Source organism: Stegostoma tigrinum, chromosome 4 (genome assembly GCF_030684315.1).
Source record: "Stegostoma tigrinum isolate sSteTig4 chromosome 4, sSteTig4.hap1, whole genome shotgun sequence".
Classification (NCBI taxonomy): Eukaryota; Metazoa; Chordata; class Chondrichthyes; order Orectolobiformes; family Stegostomatidae; genus Stegostoma; species Stegostoma tigrinum.
The window spans coordinates 41,818,248-41,835,769 of record NC_081357.1 but is presented as its reverse complement, the minus strand read 5'-3'; the positions used below and the strand labels follow the sequence as shown (position 1 = coordinate 41,835,769).

The following is a 17,522-nucleotide window of genomic DNA, read 5'->3' as shown; positions in this document are numbered from 1 at the left end:
TAAAATTGAAATACTGACTGCTGTAGAATGATGAAAACCCTTCAGATCGGACTTCATTTTAAATGGAAAATCAGTTAGTCTCAAATCTTTAAGTGGGCTTCAGGATATATGAAGTACACCGTTCAGCTTTCGGTGTGTATGAAGTCATCAAAGGTATTAATATTTGGGACATTTTCCAGTTTCCCAGAAATTGTTCATTGAGAGAGATCTGTGCAACTTATCCCCAGGTAAGATTTCTGCTTACTTTTTCAGGAGAGAGGTTTGTGTGCTGCACACTTTGGACGTTTTATTCTAACATGCCCAAAACCTGAAAAAATAGGGATTGACACCAGCAGGGTGTTGCTAAGAAACATTCAGTACATGGGTCCTGTCTCTAAACTAGTTTTGTCCAACAATTAAAGCTGTAAGTCTCCACTGTTACCTTTCTTAAAAGCTTTGTTTGTCTTCCTTCCAATGTCATTGACTTGTCAATAATTAGCAAGTGGATTCAAAATACTGTTGATGCATTCCAATAAATTGCATGTCCCTTCAAAACCTTGCTAAATCTTTTTTGATCCAAAATGTCAAAATAGTTCAAAACTTCAGTACCTCAAGGTCATAAAAATATAAGTATTCCCACCAATGTACAGATACACAGTAAAATTGTTTTTAATACATTTTTTAACATTTAGTCAACATCTTAACTCCCCGTCAAACAGAAACAGCATGTACCAAAGCCATTTCAGTTGCAACATTTGAAAACCATTTCTCATGGGCAATTAAGGATGGACAATAAACATTGGCACTGCCAGTGATTCCCATATACCATAATCAAAGAAAAAAAGGGAGTTCATGTTAAAGTTTCCATACTTAAGTAGCTGTAAGCCACTTTGAGGCAAGTAGATCTCTTGCCCATTTCCAGTCCTCAGGAGAACATAGGTGTGAAAGAGGCAAGCATGATTTTCAAATGATAGTCATTTTTCAGAAGCATGACATGGAAGCATGAGCTAAATTATTCTGTAGTTTTTCAAGTATACTTGCAAGCATATTGTTGTAACCAGTTCCAAAGGGGTGAATAAATTCCTGTCTTTCCAATGCTGATGTTGTTATGACAAGAGTTTGACTTTTCAAAATTGTGTACTTTTCAATTCAGTATTTACTTTAGGTGTACAACTATGAAGAAAGAAGCTAGCCAGATCGCTCAGGTAATCCAATTTAAGGAGTCAGTGTTATTTATTTATTTTATTAACTCACTCAGTGAAAAGAAAGCATCAATATTATTAAAAATGTAATATGTGTCCCAAATTCTGCGACATGCTGACACAGTCGCAAGAGACAAAACAAGATACAAAGTGAGCCCAGTCCTGATGAAGGGTGTAAACCGGAAACATCGACTTTCCTGCTCCTCTGATATTGCCTGACCTGCTATGTTCCTCTAAATCCACACTGCATCACTTCTGTCTGAGTGAGTGAGTAAGTGAATGAGTGGGTGGGTGTATGCGTGTGTGTGGCGGTGCATGTGTGAGTGTGTGCGTGCATGAAAAAGAGACATCACATTCTGTGAGAAGCTCTTGTTGATTTTACCAGATGTTACATTTTTGGAAGCAAAAACTGCACACTTACATTCACGGCTTCTCACAGGAATGGTGTTTGATCTGTGAATACTTGCTTCTTAGCCCACAATGGGACAGGTCATTTTTGACAAAGAGTATCAATGGTCCAGAGTCAGAGTTCCCAGTTATCTACATCTTTGTATAATAAACTTCAGATTGAAGTCTTTGTTCTGTCAATACCTGTAGCTGGGAAGTCTTATCCCCAGAGAGGTTTGAATGTCTCAGTTTGGGCTGTAAATTCCAGATGATGAATTTTAATGTCAAAGTAGTTACAGTTAGAGAGTCTGTTCAGGATGTGATAGACAGTTTCAGCTGTGTTAGTCAGACATTACCTTGAAAACTCTTGGGAGTTTGGTTACTTTCTGGTCAGATGAATTTGGCAACCATTTCAAATGATCTTGCTCATTTTTACCTGTTTCCTCTTAAACCAAAGCCCAAGTTATTCACTGAGGTGCAGAGATTAATAGACTATATTTTATATCATTATAATATTACATACAATTTTTTAAAAATATAATTACAACCATCTTTATCTGCATTTGAAATTTCACCTCTTCATTATACTTGAGAACCACAAAAATAATAATGAACAGCCATCTATACCATACATCACAACTGTTACCATTATGGTAGAGAGGTTCAAGGGGAAATATTTCTTACCTTTTAATTGAAAGAGTAAATTTCTTTGACTCAGCTCTTACTGCTGCGCATGATATCTCGCAACCTAATTTTTGATTGCATATCTGCCATGCCTGATTATTCATTTACAAAGCCAAAGATAGCATCATAGAATCTCTAAAATGTAGAAATAGGCCATTTGGCCCAACATGCCGACACTAAACCTCCAAAAAGCGTCCCACCCAGAACCATCCCCCTACACTTTCCCCATAACCCTACATTTTGCATGGCTAACATACCTAACCTACACATCCTTGAACACTATGGGCAACTTAGCACAGCCAGTTCCCTGAGCCTGTGGGAGGAAACCAGAGCACCCAATAGAAATCCACAAAGACATAGGGAGAATGTACAAACTCCACACAGACAATTGCCCAATGGTGGAATCAATCCCAGGTCCCTGGTGCTGAGAGGCAACAGTGCTAACCATTGAGCCACCATACTACCAGAATATCTGTTTAACTGCAGTCTTAACTGAGCATTAAGAATTACTGATCTAAAATAGAACAAAAGGGGTTTAATTTGAAATTGTGATGTGTGGAAAGCTAAGAAGTTAAGAACCGGAAGCATTGCTTATTCCTAGAATTTCAAGTATCAGAAAGGAAGAATAATGCCGGATAAAAGGATGCACAATATATTATGAAAGCAGTCTCTCAAAGAACATAGATTTGGAAAATAATAGAGGGAATTGAGGGGCCTCTGGGAGAACCAGAAAGCTAAGATTCGTGAAAACACAGAAGGAGCAAAGAAGCTCATTCAATCTGCAGGAATGGAGAGGATAAGGGAGACAAAAGAAATGGGGATTGCAGGGGATATCTTCACACAAAATATTTGCGGTCTAGAGACATGCATAACAGAGTACGCAGCTTCTTCCTTGCTCAGGAACAGACAGAAAGGCAGTGATTGCAGCATGCTGCATCATACATTTATGTTCCAACTGACCTGCTTGATTCTTAATGCCACCAGAGATCAAATGATCATTTGGGAAAGAGAGATTTTTTTAAAAAAATCTCTAAACCAGTTCAAAGAAAAACGAAATTTGGAAAATCCTTCTCTTATACCTGAAGGTGATCAACCATGCTTCAAGGCACATCATCCAATGTCAGACCTGCATGATACACAATGACATCAGCCATTCCTTTCCAAATGCCTGCAGCGAATTTGCATTAACCACGCGAGCGTGCAGCTTATACTAAAGGCGTATGATCCTCTGAAAAATCAATTGCTCATGGTCAACAATATAAGTATCCAATAATTCTCTTTGATCTATCTAAATCTCCACATGGAGAGAGTCTAGTTCCATCTTAATTGAGCAGTTGTACTATTTCTTTTTAGTGGGTTATTGCTGGGCATTTTAATTGCAAATGTTGCCTCCCGCTGTGTTGGCCCAAGCCTAGATGTTGAATTCTGTGTCTAAGTTTCCACTCCTCATTCTATGAAGAGGGAAGTTTTTTGATGAAGCAGCTAAAATTATTTCTTTGAGAAACACCTGCAAAAATCCCCACAGGCTACAATAAGTGGCCTCCAACTTCCATCATTTCCATTTTTGTGTTATGTAGAAATCCGCCCATGGAGGGTTTTTTTCCCTGATGGCCATGGACTTTAGTTATACTATCTTACTCAAATGCTACCTTGATGTTGAAGGCAGCTATTCTTATCAGTTTTCTGGAATTCAGCTCTTACAAGCATGAGCAATTCAGTCAAAGGTGTGCCAAGGTTTGGAGATAAGTGGTTCTGACAGAACCCAAACTGAACATTAACGAGCACATTTATAGTAAGGATATACCAGTATATTACACATTGCAGTTGTTGAGCATCCAATCAAGGATGGCAGAGAAACTTCACTGAGGAGCATTTTGGGAGAAGTCAGCTCAGTCACCACGACTGACCAGTGAAATGAGGAAGAATCCAGTGTCAAGGAACAGTAAGCCACAAATGTTACATTGATATAGTGTTTCCATCCTTCCCTCCTCTTCTAACCAAACAAAACATAGAGCATAGAACATAGAACATTACAGCACAGTACAGGCCCTTCGGCCCTCGATGTTGTGCCAACCTGTCATACCAATCTCAAGCCCATCTAACCTACACTATTCCATGTACGTCCATATGCTTGTCCAATGACGCCTTAAATGTATCTAAAGTTGGCAAATCCACTACCGTTGCAGGCAAAGCGTTCCATTCCCTTACTACTCTCTGAGTAAAGAAACTACCTCTGACATCTGTCCTATATCTTTCACCCCTCAATTTAAAGCTGTGCCCCCTCGTGCTCGCCGTCACCATCCTAGGAAAAAGGCTCTCCCTATCCACCCTAACTAACCCTCTGATTATTTTATATGTTTCAATTAAGTCACCTCTCAATCTTCTTCTCTCTAATGAAAACAGCCTCAAGTCCCTCAGCCTTTCCTCGTAAGACCTTCCCTCCATACCAAGCAACATCCTAGTAAATCTCCTCTGCACCCTTTCCAAAGCTTCCACATCCTTCTTATTATGCGGTGACCAGAACTGTACACAATACTCCAAGTGCGGCCGCACCAGAGTTTTGTACAGCTTCACCATAACCTCTTGGTTCCGGAACTCGATCCCTCTATTAATAAAAGCTAAAACACTGTATGCCTTCTTAACAGCCCTGTCAACCTGGGTGGCAACTTTCAAGGATCTGTGTACATGGACACCGAGATCTCTCTGCTCATCTACACTACTAAGAATCTTACCAATAGCCCTGTACTTTGCATTCTGGTTACTTCTACCAAAGTGCATCACCTCACACTTGTCTGCATTAAACTCCATTTGCCACCTCTCAGCCCAGCTCTGCAGCTTATCTATGTCTCTCTGCAACCTACAGCATCCTTCGTCACTATCCACAACTCCACTGACCTTAGTGTCATCTGCAAATTTACTAACCCATCGTTCTACGCCCTCATCCAGGTCATTTATAAAAATGACAAACAGCAGTGGACCCAACACCGACCCTTGCGGTATACCACTAGTAACTGGTCTCCAGGATGAACATTTCCCATCAACTACCACCCTCTGTCTTCTTTCAGCAAGCCAATTTCCGAACAAACAAAGAGGAAAGAGAGATTGAGGCAGGCTGTTAGGAAGCTTGTTGAAGCCTAGAGGGTGTTTGGTCTGTTTGTAAAGATTGCATTGTGCTTGAGGTAAACCAGGTAATGCTGAAAATTAGTGTAATTGTGGGCTAGTAAATACCGATTCAGTGAGTAAGGTGAGGAAAAGTAATATTCTTTTATCTTTTTTAGTGTAAAGGGGCAGAGATGGCAGTTAGGGCAGTGGAGTACTCCTTCTGCCAGATGTGGGAGATCAGGAAGCAGTCTAGAGTCCTTGATGACTGTGTCTGCTAGAAGTATGACAGATTGCATCTCCTGACAGACTGCGTTGTTCATTTGGAGTGACCATTGGACACACTGAGGAGCATACAGGGGGCAGAGAATGTGATAGACCATAGTTACAGGGAGGTGAGCATACCACAGGTTCAGTGAGGCAGATGGATAACCGTTAGGAGAGGCAGGCAGGTACTGCAGGAGACTTCTGTAGCTATTCCCCTCCTCTAACATGTATGCCATTTTGGACACTGTTGAAAGGGATAGCCTCTCAGGGGAGTACAACAGCAGCAGCCAGGCCTATGGCACCACACCTGGCTCTGCTGTAGAGCAGGGTTGGGCACGATCCAAGCAAGTGATAGTGGCAGTAGACTTGTTAGATAGGGGCAAAGACAGACGTTTCTGTAGCCATGTTTGAGATGCCAGGATGGTGTGTTTCCTCCCTGGTGCCAGTGTCAAAGATGTCTCGGAGCGGTTTATTAAGTTCTTAAGGAGGAGAGTGAGCAGCCATAGGTCGTTGTGCACAGTGGTACCAACTACATAGGTAGAAAATGGTTCTGCAGAGTGAGTAAAGGGAGTTAGGAAAGAGACTGAAAAGGAGGACCATGAGGGTTGTAATCTCTGGGTTACTACAGTGCCATGTGCTCATGACAGAAGAAATAGAAAGATAGGAGAGAATGCCTGGCTAAGCAGCTGGTGCACGGGGCAGGGTTTCAGTTCTTGGATCATTGGGATCTTGTCTGGGGCAAGGGTGACCTGTTGACGAGGGAGGTTTGCTAGTGCTACTCGGGCAGGTTTAAACTGGGGCGGCAGGGGCTGGGAATCAGAGCAGCAGGTCAGCAAGTGGAGTGATTGAGAGGTAAGTACATATTAGAGCAATTAAATAAGAAAGAAAGGACAGACAGGTACGTAAATGAACACAATGGCACTAACGGGTTGAATTGTATTTATTTCAATGCAAGGAGCATTAAGGGTTAGATGAGCTTAGAGCCTGGTTCAGTACATGTTGTGGCCATTATGGAGACTGGGTTGAGAGGGGGACAGGACTGACTGCTCAACATTCCAGGGTTTCATTGTTTTAGACGAGGTAGAGAGCAAGGTAGAAGAGGTAGAGGAGTTGAATTACTAATCAAGCAGAATGTTACGTCTACACTCAGAGACAACATACTGGAGGGCTCATCCACTGAGGTAATTTGGATACAGCTCAAAAATAAGATGGCTGCAAATCACTCTGATAGGATTATACTATAGGCCCTCAACAGCCACCGAGGCATTAAGGAACAAATATGTAGTCTGATTATGGAGAGATGCAATAAAAACAGAGTTGTCGTATTGAGTGACTTAACTCCCCCAATATTGAGTGCGACTGCCTGACAGCCAGAGGCTTAGACAGGGCAGAATTTGTTAAGTGCATCCAAAATGGTTTCTTGAAACAGTATGTGGACAGTACAACTAGAGGAGGGGCCATGCTGAATCTTGTATTGGCTAATAAGCCTCATGTGACTGAGCTTTCAGTGAGAGAGCATTTTGGAAATAGTGATCACAACTCCTTACATTTTAAGATAGCAATGAATAGGGACAGGTCAGGAGCTGGCAGCAAGATGTTAAATTGAGGGAGAGAAAATTAAATCAGTATTAGGCAGGAGCTAGGAAGTGTTAATTGGTACAGGCTGTTATCATGCAAATCCAGATTTGCCACGTGGGAATTGTTTAAAATACTGCTAATTAGAGTGCAGGATCAGCATGTTCCAGTAAGGAGCAAGGTTAAGGATGGCAAGGTAAGGAACGCTTGGATACCAAGGGAGGTTGGGAATTTAGTCAAAAGGACAAAAAGAAGCATATGTAAGGTTTAGGAAGCTAAAATCGGATGAGGCCCATGAAGAATATAAGGAAAGCAGAAAGGAACTCAAACAGTGAATTAGGAGTGCAAAAAGTGGCCATGAAATGATTTGGCAAGTAGGGCTAAAGAGAATCTGAAAGCATTTTATGCATATATTAAAAACAGGAGGATGACTAGGAAGAAGGTAGGACCATTCAACAATAAAGGAGGGAACTTGTGCTTAGAGGTAGAGGATGTTGGTGAGATCCTAAATGAGTCGTTGCATCAGTATTCACCCAGGAGAAGAATATGGAGGACAGTGAGATTTGTGTAGAGCATACTAAAAAGCCAGGGCATTTTGAGATCAAGAAAGAATTGGTGTTGGATCTCCTAAAGAGCATTAGGGTGGATAAATCCCAGGGCCCAATGGTATCTACCTGAGGTTACTGAGAGAGGCAAGAGAGGAGATTGCTCGGGCCTTGACCAAGATCTTTATATCCTCGCTAGCCACTGGAGAGGTCCCGGAGGACTGGCAAGTAGCTAATGTTGTTCCTCTGTTCAAGAAGGAAACTATAGGCCAGTGAGTCTCACATCAGGGGGAATCTGTTGAAGAGAATTCTTAAGGATAGGATTTATGTACATTTGGAAAAGCATGGCCTAATTAGGGACAGTCAGCATGGCTTTGTGCAGGGCAGGTCAAGTCTTACTAAATTGATAGAATTTTTCGAGGAGATGACAAAGGTGATCAATGAGGGTTGAGCAGCAGGTGTTGTCGACGTGGATTTTTGTAAAGCTTTCAACAAGGTCTGTCTTGGCAGGCTCATCCAGCAGATGAAGAAATATGGGATCCACAGTGACTAGGCTGTGTGGAATTAAAATTTGCATGCCCATAGAAGGCAGAGATAGTGGTGAAAGGTTGTTTTACAGGCTGGAGGTCAATGACTAGAGGTGTGCTATTGGGATCCACTCTAGGACCGCTGCTGTTTGTGTATTATGACTTGGATGAAAATATAGATGGGCAGGTTATTAAGTTTGCAGATGATACAAATATCAGAGGAGTTGTGGAATGTGTAGAAGGTTGTCAAAGGATACAGTAGAATATAGATCACTTGCAGATATGGGCAGAGAAATGGCAGATGGAGTTTATTCCATGTAAATGTGATGTTCTGCACTTTGGGAGATCAAATGTTAAGGAAAAGTATATAGTAAATGGCAGGACCCTGAATAGCATTGATGTACAGAGGGATCTTTAGGCTCAAGTCCATAGCTCCCTGAAAGTGGTCATGCAAGTAGATAAAGAATATGGATGGTATGCTTGCCTTTATTGATCAGGGAATTGAGTATAAGAGTTGGGATGTTGTGTTGCAGCTGTACAGGGACTATGATTAGGCCACTTTTCAAATAATGCATTCAGTTCTTCTCTCCCTGCCGTAGGAAGTATGTTGTTAAACTTGAAAGGTTTCAGAAAAGATTTACCAAGGATGTTGCCAGGACTGAAGGGTTTGAGCTGTAGGGAGAGGCTGAATAGGCTGGGACTACTTTGATTTGTTGTAAACTTTGTGGTCACATGGAGTCAAATACAGAAATACAGGAGTACAGTGAAAAGTGTACATGGTCACCACACATGGCAGCACCTTAGGTATGAGGTACCTGGGTACAAAATTTAAATACAACTAGTGACATAGTGACACAAAGTTAAAAGTAAAGCAATTCCATTGTTCTTAGTATAAGTAGAAAAATAAACAAATAAAGTTAGAAGTTAATACCATTACATTTCTTTCTAGTATTAAGTGGAAAAATAAAGGAATAAAGGTAAAAGTTCAACAGTCTTTCTGCTTTTGAGGCTGCAGATGCCAGGGGATCACCTCACCAACACCTTGGACTCACTCTCACAACATTGGGCTCAAGCCCACAGCCGCTTTCATGCACCGCACCCCCCGCGAACACTGCTCCAGGCCCACAGTCCCTTCCCCACATCAGGCCTTCAGCTAACACTGCTCCAGGCCCACAGTCCCTTCCCCACATCAGGCCTCCAGCGAACACTGCTCCAGGCCCACAGCCCCTTCCCCACACCAGACCTTCAGCTAACACTGCTCCAGGCTCACAGCCACTTTCCTGCACCGCACCTCAAGCTAACACTGCTCCAGCCCCACAGCCACTTTCCTGCACCGCACCTCAAGCTACCACTGCTCCAGGCCCACAGCCCCTTCCCCACATCAGACCTTCAGCTGACACTGCTCCAGGCCCACAGTCCCTTCCCCACACCAGACCTTCAGCTGACACTGCTCCAGGCCCACAGCCCCTTCCCCACATCAGACCTTCCGCTGACACTGCTCCAGGCCCACAGCCCCTTCCCCACATCAGACCTTCAGCTAACACTGCTCCAGCCCCACTGCCACTTTCCTGCACCGCACCTCAAGCTAACACTGCTCGAGCCCCACAGCCACTTTCCTGCACCGCACCTCAAGCTACCACTGCTCCAACCCCACAGCCACTTTCCTGCACCGCACCTCAAGCTAACAATGCTCCAGCCCCACAGCCACTTTCCTGCACTGCACCTCAAGCTACCACTGTTCCAGGCCCACAGCCCCTTCCCCACAACAGACTTCCAGCTGAGACAACAAAGTGTGAGGCTGGATGAACACAGCAGGCCAAGCAGCATCTCAGGAGCACAAAAGCTGACGTTTCGGGCCTAGACCCTTCATCAGAGAGTGTGCTCCTGAGATGCTGCTTGGCCTGCTGTGTTCATCCAGCCTCACATTTTGTTGTCTTGGAATCTCCAGCATCTGCAGTTCCCATTATCTCTGACTTCCAGCTGACACTGCTCCAGGACCACAGCCCCTTCCCCACACCAGACCTTCAGCTGACACTGCTCCAGGCCCACAACCCCTTCCCCACACCAGACCTCCAGCTGACACTGCTCCAGGCCCACAGCCCCTTCCCCACACCAGACCTCCAGCCAACACTGCTCCAGGCCCACAACCCCTTCTCCACACCAGACCTCCAGGTGACATCGCTCAGGATCCATAGCCGCTGCCACACTCTCTCTCTAGAATTCCAGAAGGTAAGTAAAAAAACACAAGAAGGAGAGAGACGGAAAAAAGAATATGGATGGCCTACCATGCCTGTGCTGCTATCCTGAATAGCTGGCTCACTCTCTCCTCCACACTGCTGGCCTGCTCTCTCCTGCTGCCACTGCCTTAAAAGGCCTTAAAAAGAAAAGAGAACAAAAAGCAAAGAAGAAAAAGAAACAAAGAAAGTAAACAGAGATATATGATCCCTGGACCAGGAGCTTGAATGCAGCGTGGCTACTATGTCTGCTGGTGATTCTATTTTTTTTCAATTATTTTCCCTGGAGCATAGGAGGCTGAGGGATGATCTTGTAGAGGTTTGTAAAGTCATGAGGGGCTTGGATAGGCTTAATAGCCACGGTCTTTTCCCTCGGACAGGAGAGACCAAAACTAGAGGTCATAGGTTTAAGGTGAGGGGGGGAAGATTTAAAAGGGGACTAAGCAGGATGGTGCATGTTTGGAATTATCTACCAGAGAAAGTGGTGTAGGCAGCTGGCACAGTTGCAATATTTACAGGCAGCTGGACAAGTACATGATTAGGAAGGGTTTAGTGGATATGGGCCAAATGCTGGCAAGTTGGATTAGATTGATTTAGGTTACCTGGTAGGCATGGTTAGTTAAACCGAAGGGTCTGTTTCCGTGCTGTACATCTCAATGACTCTATGACTCCGTGTGAAGCCATTACTGATCTGGGTGCTACATTGTAAAGAACAGAAGCCAACTCAGTCCAAAAATAACACAGCACTTACACACAAAGAGGAATAATATTCAGAATACAGTACAATGATTGTGAGATGATATTGAGTGACACAAATGGTAGCAATACAATCAAGTTGTCAAACAAGTGCACAAGAGAAAAACACTCACCTCTCCAGATGGATGTATAACTGTCAGGTCAGGACGAGATATCAAATTCCAAAGTATTAGTTTGAGATTTGAAATCTTGTAAAATCTGTTTCATCTGTTTGTAAAATTATTAAATTGCCAGCACATTCCAATAGAGAAGTACGTATATCTGTTTGGGTTAAGATTTTATCTTTGGAAAAAGGTGGGTCGGGTGCTGCATTATGTCTGTACATCTTGAAGAGATACATTAACGATATTATCACTTTATCATAGCACATGACTTGAAAGTCTAAATGTCTCATACTCCATCTTATCCTGGATCACTTGAAGTGTGACAGTGTTAGTGAAAGCATTCTGCTTTGTTATTATCTAACAGCTGAATGTTAGCCCAGATAACTGTGTACTTGAGAATGCAACATTTGCATATATTTGCTAGTCAAATAAATGTCTGTTGGATTCGTGAATTCCACGATATTCACACTTAATTTGTTATGTTGTGGGAAATAACATAAACATTGCCACATCAAATAAAACACCCTGCTAGAGATCAACATTCACCAGCTCTCTCCCATTTGCTTCTTTCTAGAGTGCATGCACTTTATAGAGTTTGGTGATGTTCACCGGCCATATGTTCCCCATCTTCAGGACAGTCTCTGGATGATGTTGATTTAACCAACAACCATTTAGAATCATGTCCATATTGAAGACTTTCCAATAGAGATGTTCAACTAGAAGGACTGGAAGGCATCATATTCTGCCTGGCTGGCATTCCCATCCATAGATCCACTAAAGAACAACATGATGACAAGGCACACAATCTTGAAAAAGTTAACAGATGCCAGGTTGACATTTAGAAACAAGTGTGCCCCAGGACCACTGTACATCTACAGCAGTAAGCTTACATAGAACTTCACACTCTGACAATAAATTAGGCAATGTCTTTTGCTAGACATTCAAATATCCAACAAATCATTTCACAGTTTTCACATTGGCTATTCCCAACATTCATAGCTCTCAGCATCCTGGCAAATCCTTTTGCTGTCCATACATGCCCTGTGTATTTGACTTCAGCCATCTTCAGTTCTGAACATCATTCGTGATGGCTTCCTCCATTGTAACTCCACATCCATAGATCATCCAGAATAGCTTCCAGTCTAGGAAAAACATTGACTGTCCCATGTGGCCCATGTTGGTGTAACCATCTGTATCTCCTGAACAGCATCCAGGATGTAGTTACAACATTGTTGCTTTTATCCAGCTTCACTTGCGAGTAACTATCCCTTGCATCCTAGGTAGTGAATACTTTTGTCTGGGCAAGGGACGGCAAAATTTCTTGAATGCTTGCTATAGAATAATAAGATCCCTTCAAACTTTTATTGAGATTCTTTAGGTCTGTTTTTGCAGGGCTATTTGCGCTGCTACCATTTTATTAATCCAGTCTATAAAAGTTGTCACATTTTTGATTACTCCCTTAACTTTCAGTTCTTCTATCTTAACTTTCAGGCTGGACTCAAGAACAGCTAGAATTCGCCTTGGCAGATTGCATTGATCTAACACTCTTCTCCACTTCACTTGATATTCAACAATGAGACATGCAAGGCCTGTAAAAATATCTTTGTAAACTTTTAAGATCTATTTCGCTGGCACATACTTGGTGGCCTGCGAAATGCTGCAATTCTCTTCTGGCACATTTAGATTTATCAGTCCATGTTTTAGACTTGTTTCAGCTGAGTGGACCTTGCTTAATGTATACTGTCTGGAACTCCAGATCTTCATTCTTCCCATGGCAATAGGCCCTCAGCTTCATTTGTCCCCTTGGCACGAGGATTGTTCCATCATATAGGGAGATCTCAAGAACTTCATTTTTGGTTCACCTTCTTCTGCCACTTTACACAGGTCTGTGAAACTCATGATTTTTTTAAAATTCATCAATGGGTTGTGGGCATTGCTGCCGACACCAGCATTTATGGAGAAACTAACAATGCACTGCCTTCTTAAACCACTGTAGTACTTGGGCAGTGCCAGTGTCTTTTAGTAAATACAGGCCCAGTCAAACTAATGTCTCTTTACAGAACATACATGTAATTTCCAAAATCAGCCTAGCGAACCTCTGCTGCACTGCTTCTGTCAAAATATAGAAACTAGGAGCAGGTGTAGGCTGTACAACACTTCAAGTCTACAATGTAATATCCAGCACAATTGTTACATCCTGCCCGTGACCTTGCTCTTTCTGCTGACTTTTTTACAAGTGTTCCTTTTTTAAAACAATCTTTTGTTCTCTTTCATCTTGGAAAGTCTGTCAACACAATGCAAAAGCCTGATCGATTCTCCCATTAATAAGCTGTAGCTCATGTCTGACCAACTCAAAGCTTCTGCACTCATTGATAACTTTCTTGAACGTAAGTTTCTCCCTTTTCAGCAGATGTGCACCCTTGACTGGATGTCTTATGCCGAAGACAAGCCTATCTCTGATAGGGACATCATTTGGTTGTCCAGTCTCACTCAGCAAACATGCCAGTGAGGTCACAAATTAATCAAAAGTTTCTTCTCCCCCTAAACACTGATATTGAATACATACCATCCATAATAACACGGGATTCAAAATGCATTCTTAAAGCTTTCAAAATCTCTGCAGTCTGGCTCTTGGAAACAATGCATAATAATCTGACTTCTTTTCTAGACCTGAAAATGGACCTCCAGTATGGAAGAACACTTATTTCCGAGTATTACTGGTCTTGTCAGGTTTATCCCTTCTGGCTTCTGCTCCTCGGTGAGATTTGGCCTCCAGTACAGCTGGTAGAATTCTTTCACATCCTTGATGGCAGTTTTAGAATTAGAATTAGATTTTATTGTCAGAAGTACAGGAGTACAGTGAAACGTGTACAATGTCAATGTCACCATTCCCAGCGCGATCTTTTTAGGTAGAAACGTACCTAGGTACAAAATCTTACATACAAAATTGGAAAATAAAGAAACAAAGTTATAAGTTAAACATTACAGTCTTTCTTAAGTGCTTAGCCATTGCTGGGCTCGCATGCCCTACAAGAGCTTAACCTCCTTCACTTTGGCCCACTGTCCACATACTGGCTCTCCACAGGTGCCACATGACCTTGGGTGGCTACTCTTTTTGCTCATTTTTATTTTAATAATCTATTCAGTCGCCACTTGGTAATTTTACCGCTGAGAGTGGGAAAGAATCGAACTCTGGCTCATATCTGCTTTCATTTCCCCAGGAGCAAAGAGTGGAAAATGTACAGCCATTCTGACTCACCAAGTAATTGAAAGGTGCAGGCTTTTATTTACTCCTTCATTGCCGTTTCTTTCACAGTAGCTCGCTGTCTTACAACTCTGGAAATCCATACACTTTCAGCTGCAACATTCCTGACACCATGTTACAAATGATATGTGTGATAGTTAATGCAGACGGCAATCAAAGACACTTGCAACCAAGGTAAGAATAATGCCAAGCCATCCATAGCATAAAGTACAATCACATTTCTCCAAAAGTACATTATTCATTTCATTACTCTGTGAATTTCATATTTTGTACATTTTTTTACCTGCAAAGCAAATGAATAATGAGAAATTGTGCTTGTATAGTGAAATAATTTAATTTAGAAGCTACATTTAATCACTGAGGAATACATATTTGCCCATGCACAAGGAAGTGCTGTTCGTGTAAACTCACAAGAAATGCATACTTGTGTAGTGGACTGTGCAGGAACTTAATTGGCAGTCTCAGGGGAGTCTGCTTAAGAGGCTGTAGCATAAAAAGAGGCCCTGTGTCTGGGATCTGATAGAGCAGCAAAGAAACAGAAGAAAGACAAAAAGAACAAGAAGAAAGAAACAGAAAACGCTGAAGACCAAAACAAGGGAAGAAGCTCCTCCACCCAGTGCTGAGACGAGAAGTATAAAGCTGTAAGTTGTTGCCTGAACTTAGCTTTAAGCGTGTACATTTGTCACGCCTTTTTCACAATAAAGTTGCTCCATATCTGAACCTTACATTGTCATGTGGAATCCTACCCTGGTAAAGGGTCAAATCTTTATATCACCACCCTCTGTTGATTTATTACAAACTCAGTAAAGTTGGTCATACATAATTATCTTTAATAGATCCATCCTGGCTATCCTTTATTAACCTATGCTACTCCAACTGGCAATTAATTTGTCTTTGTCAATCATCTTTAGTAGTTTTCCCAACAATGACATTAGGCTGATCAGCCATAATTACCAGGTTTGTGCCTTGTGTTCTTTTGCATAGGCTGTATTGCAGCCTTCCAGTTCTCTGGCCCCATTGCCACATCCAATGAAGGTTTGAGACTGTTGTTCAGAACTGTTGCAATCTGCAGCCTAGCTCCCCCTATAATCTAGGAAACAGTAAAATTAGAAAAATGCTGAGAATAACCAGCAGATCAGGTAGCATTTGCGGAGAGAGAATCAGAGTTAGTGCTTCAGGTCAATGAATATTAACAACATTCAGTGCTTTTATTTAAGGTTATTCACTCTTGCAGTATTTTGCTTTGGTAACCAAGAAGACCTCAATCTAAACCAGGTGAAGTGTTAACTTTGAGTGATTCCAACCTACTTGGCTCTTCCTTTCTAGATCTTTATATTCTATCCAATATCCCTACATCGCATGCCTCTACTGTGACATTAACTTTATCTTCTTTTGTGATAACCAAATAAAAGTGCTCATTCACTGCCGCAGCCATGCCCTCTAACTCTGTGAAATTCCTTGTTTGCATTTGGCCTGCAATTCCTTTAACTATCTTTTCACCTTTTAAATGTTTGTAAAAGAGTTTTGGGTTCTCTTTCATGTGGGCCACTAATCCTTTCTCATGTTCTTTTGCCTTTCTTATCTTCTTTTCATTTCCTTCCTGCAATTTTGTTATTGTGTTGTTCTTGATTGTATACTGTGTCTGGCATCTGCAATAAACCTACTTTTCAGTTATATTTTAGTGCAGTGGTCAACCAGAGAGCTCTTTACATACCAGTTTTTTGACCTTACTGGAATATGTTCGATTGGTATGTCTCTATACCTTAACCAGCAATTCTAGACCCTTCTTGGTTATTATTCTAAGTTAAATCAGACATTAGAAATTTACAGTCTGGTCCACTCTGAGCACAAATTCTGACTTCACGTTCTCAGAAAACAACTTATTCCACTGTTGTAATGTTGACTGACATAGTGGCAAAACCTGCTGCTGATAATTCAAGACTCGCTTACTCTGACATGTTCTTATCCAGCCTCCTGTCCCAACCCTCCATAAACTTCACCTCATTCCCACCTTTGCTGCCATATTTTAGACATACTGTCATACTTCTCCATCATTGTTGACCTTAATGGAACCATGTACAGTAATGGTTCAAATGCAAAATTATTGCACATGTGCTTTTGTGCCTTGAAGGTCTCACCCCATCCAATCTCTGTAACTTGATCCCAACCCCAGGCTATTCTCAAGTCCTACAAGTATTTCCCAGTTACTGTCCATTATTCCAGAGATGAGGTGAATTGGAGCTCCTTGGGACAACATTCCAGAGTTGCTGAGTAAAAGAAGACAAAGATCCATGGCTTTTTACTTAAATTCTTGAGAAAGTGGTGGTGAGCTGCCTTCTTAAACTGCTGCAATCCATTTACTGTACGTAGACCCACAATGCCTTTAGGAAGGAAATTCCAGTATTTTGACCAAATTACATGGAAAGAATGGCAATATATTTCCAAGTCAGGGTGGTGAGTTGCTTAGAGAGGACCTTGCAAGGTAGTGGTGTTCCCATGTATCTGTTACCCTTGTCCTTCTAGTGGTCATGGGTTTGGAAGATACTGTCTGAGGATCTTTGCATGTTCATCTTGTAGATAATATACACTGCGGCTACTTAGCATTCGTGGTGGAGGGAGTAGATATTTTGTGGGTCTGGTGCCAGTCAAGCGGGCTGCTTTGTCCTGGATGGTGTCTAGCTTCTTGAGTGTTGTTGGAGCTGCACACATCCAAGCAAGTGCGGAGTATTCCATCATATACCTGACTTGTGCTTTGAAGGTTTTGGGTTCTGGAGAGTCAGGTAGTGAGTTACTCACTGCAATATTTCTAGGCTCAGGCCTGCTCTTAGAACATAGAACATAGAACATAGAACAGTACAGCACAGAACAGGCCCTTCAGCCCACGATGTTGTGCTGACC

At 42.1% G+C, this 17,522-nt stretch overlaps 1 protein-coding gene across 4 annotated transcripts in view; it reads left to right on the top strand.

Annotated features, from left to right (window-relative positions):
• Positions 1-17,522, top strand: part of eya4 (EYA transcriptional coactivator and phosphatase 4) — a 526,724-nt gene that overhangs the window by 22,007 nt on the left and 487,195 nt on the right. Inside the window, exon 1 of one of the 4 annotated variants that reach the window (XM_048531660.2) lies at positions 15,231-15,265. The exons of the other annotated variants lie outside the window; for them this stretch is intronic. The gene's annotated coding sequence lies outside the window, so the exon portion shown is untranslated. Of the gene's footprint in view, positions 1-15,230; positions 15,266-17,522 lie in introns of those variants that run through there. 4 annotated transcript variants of the gene reach the window in all.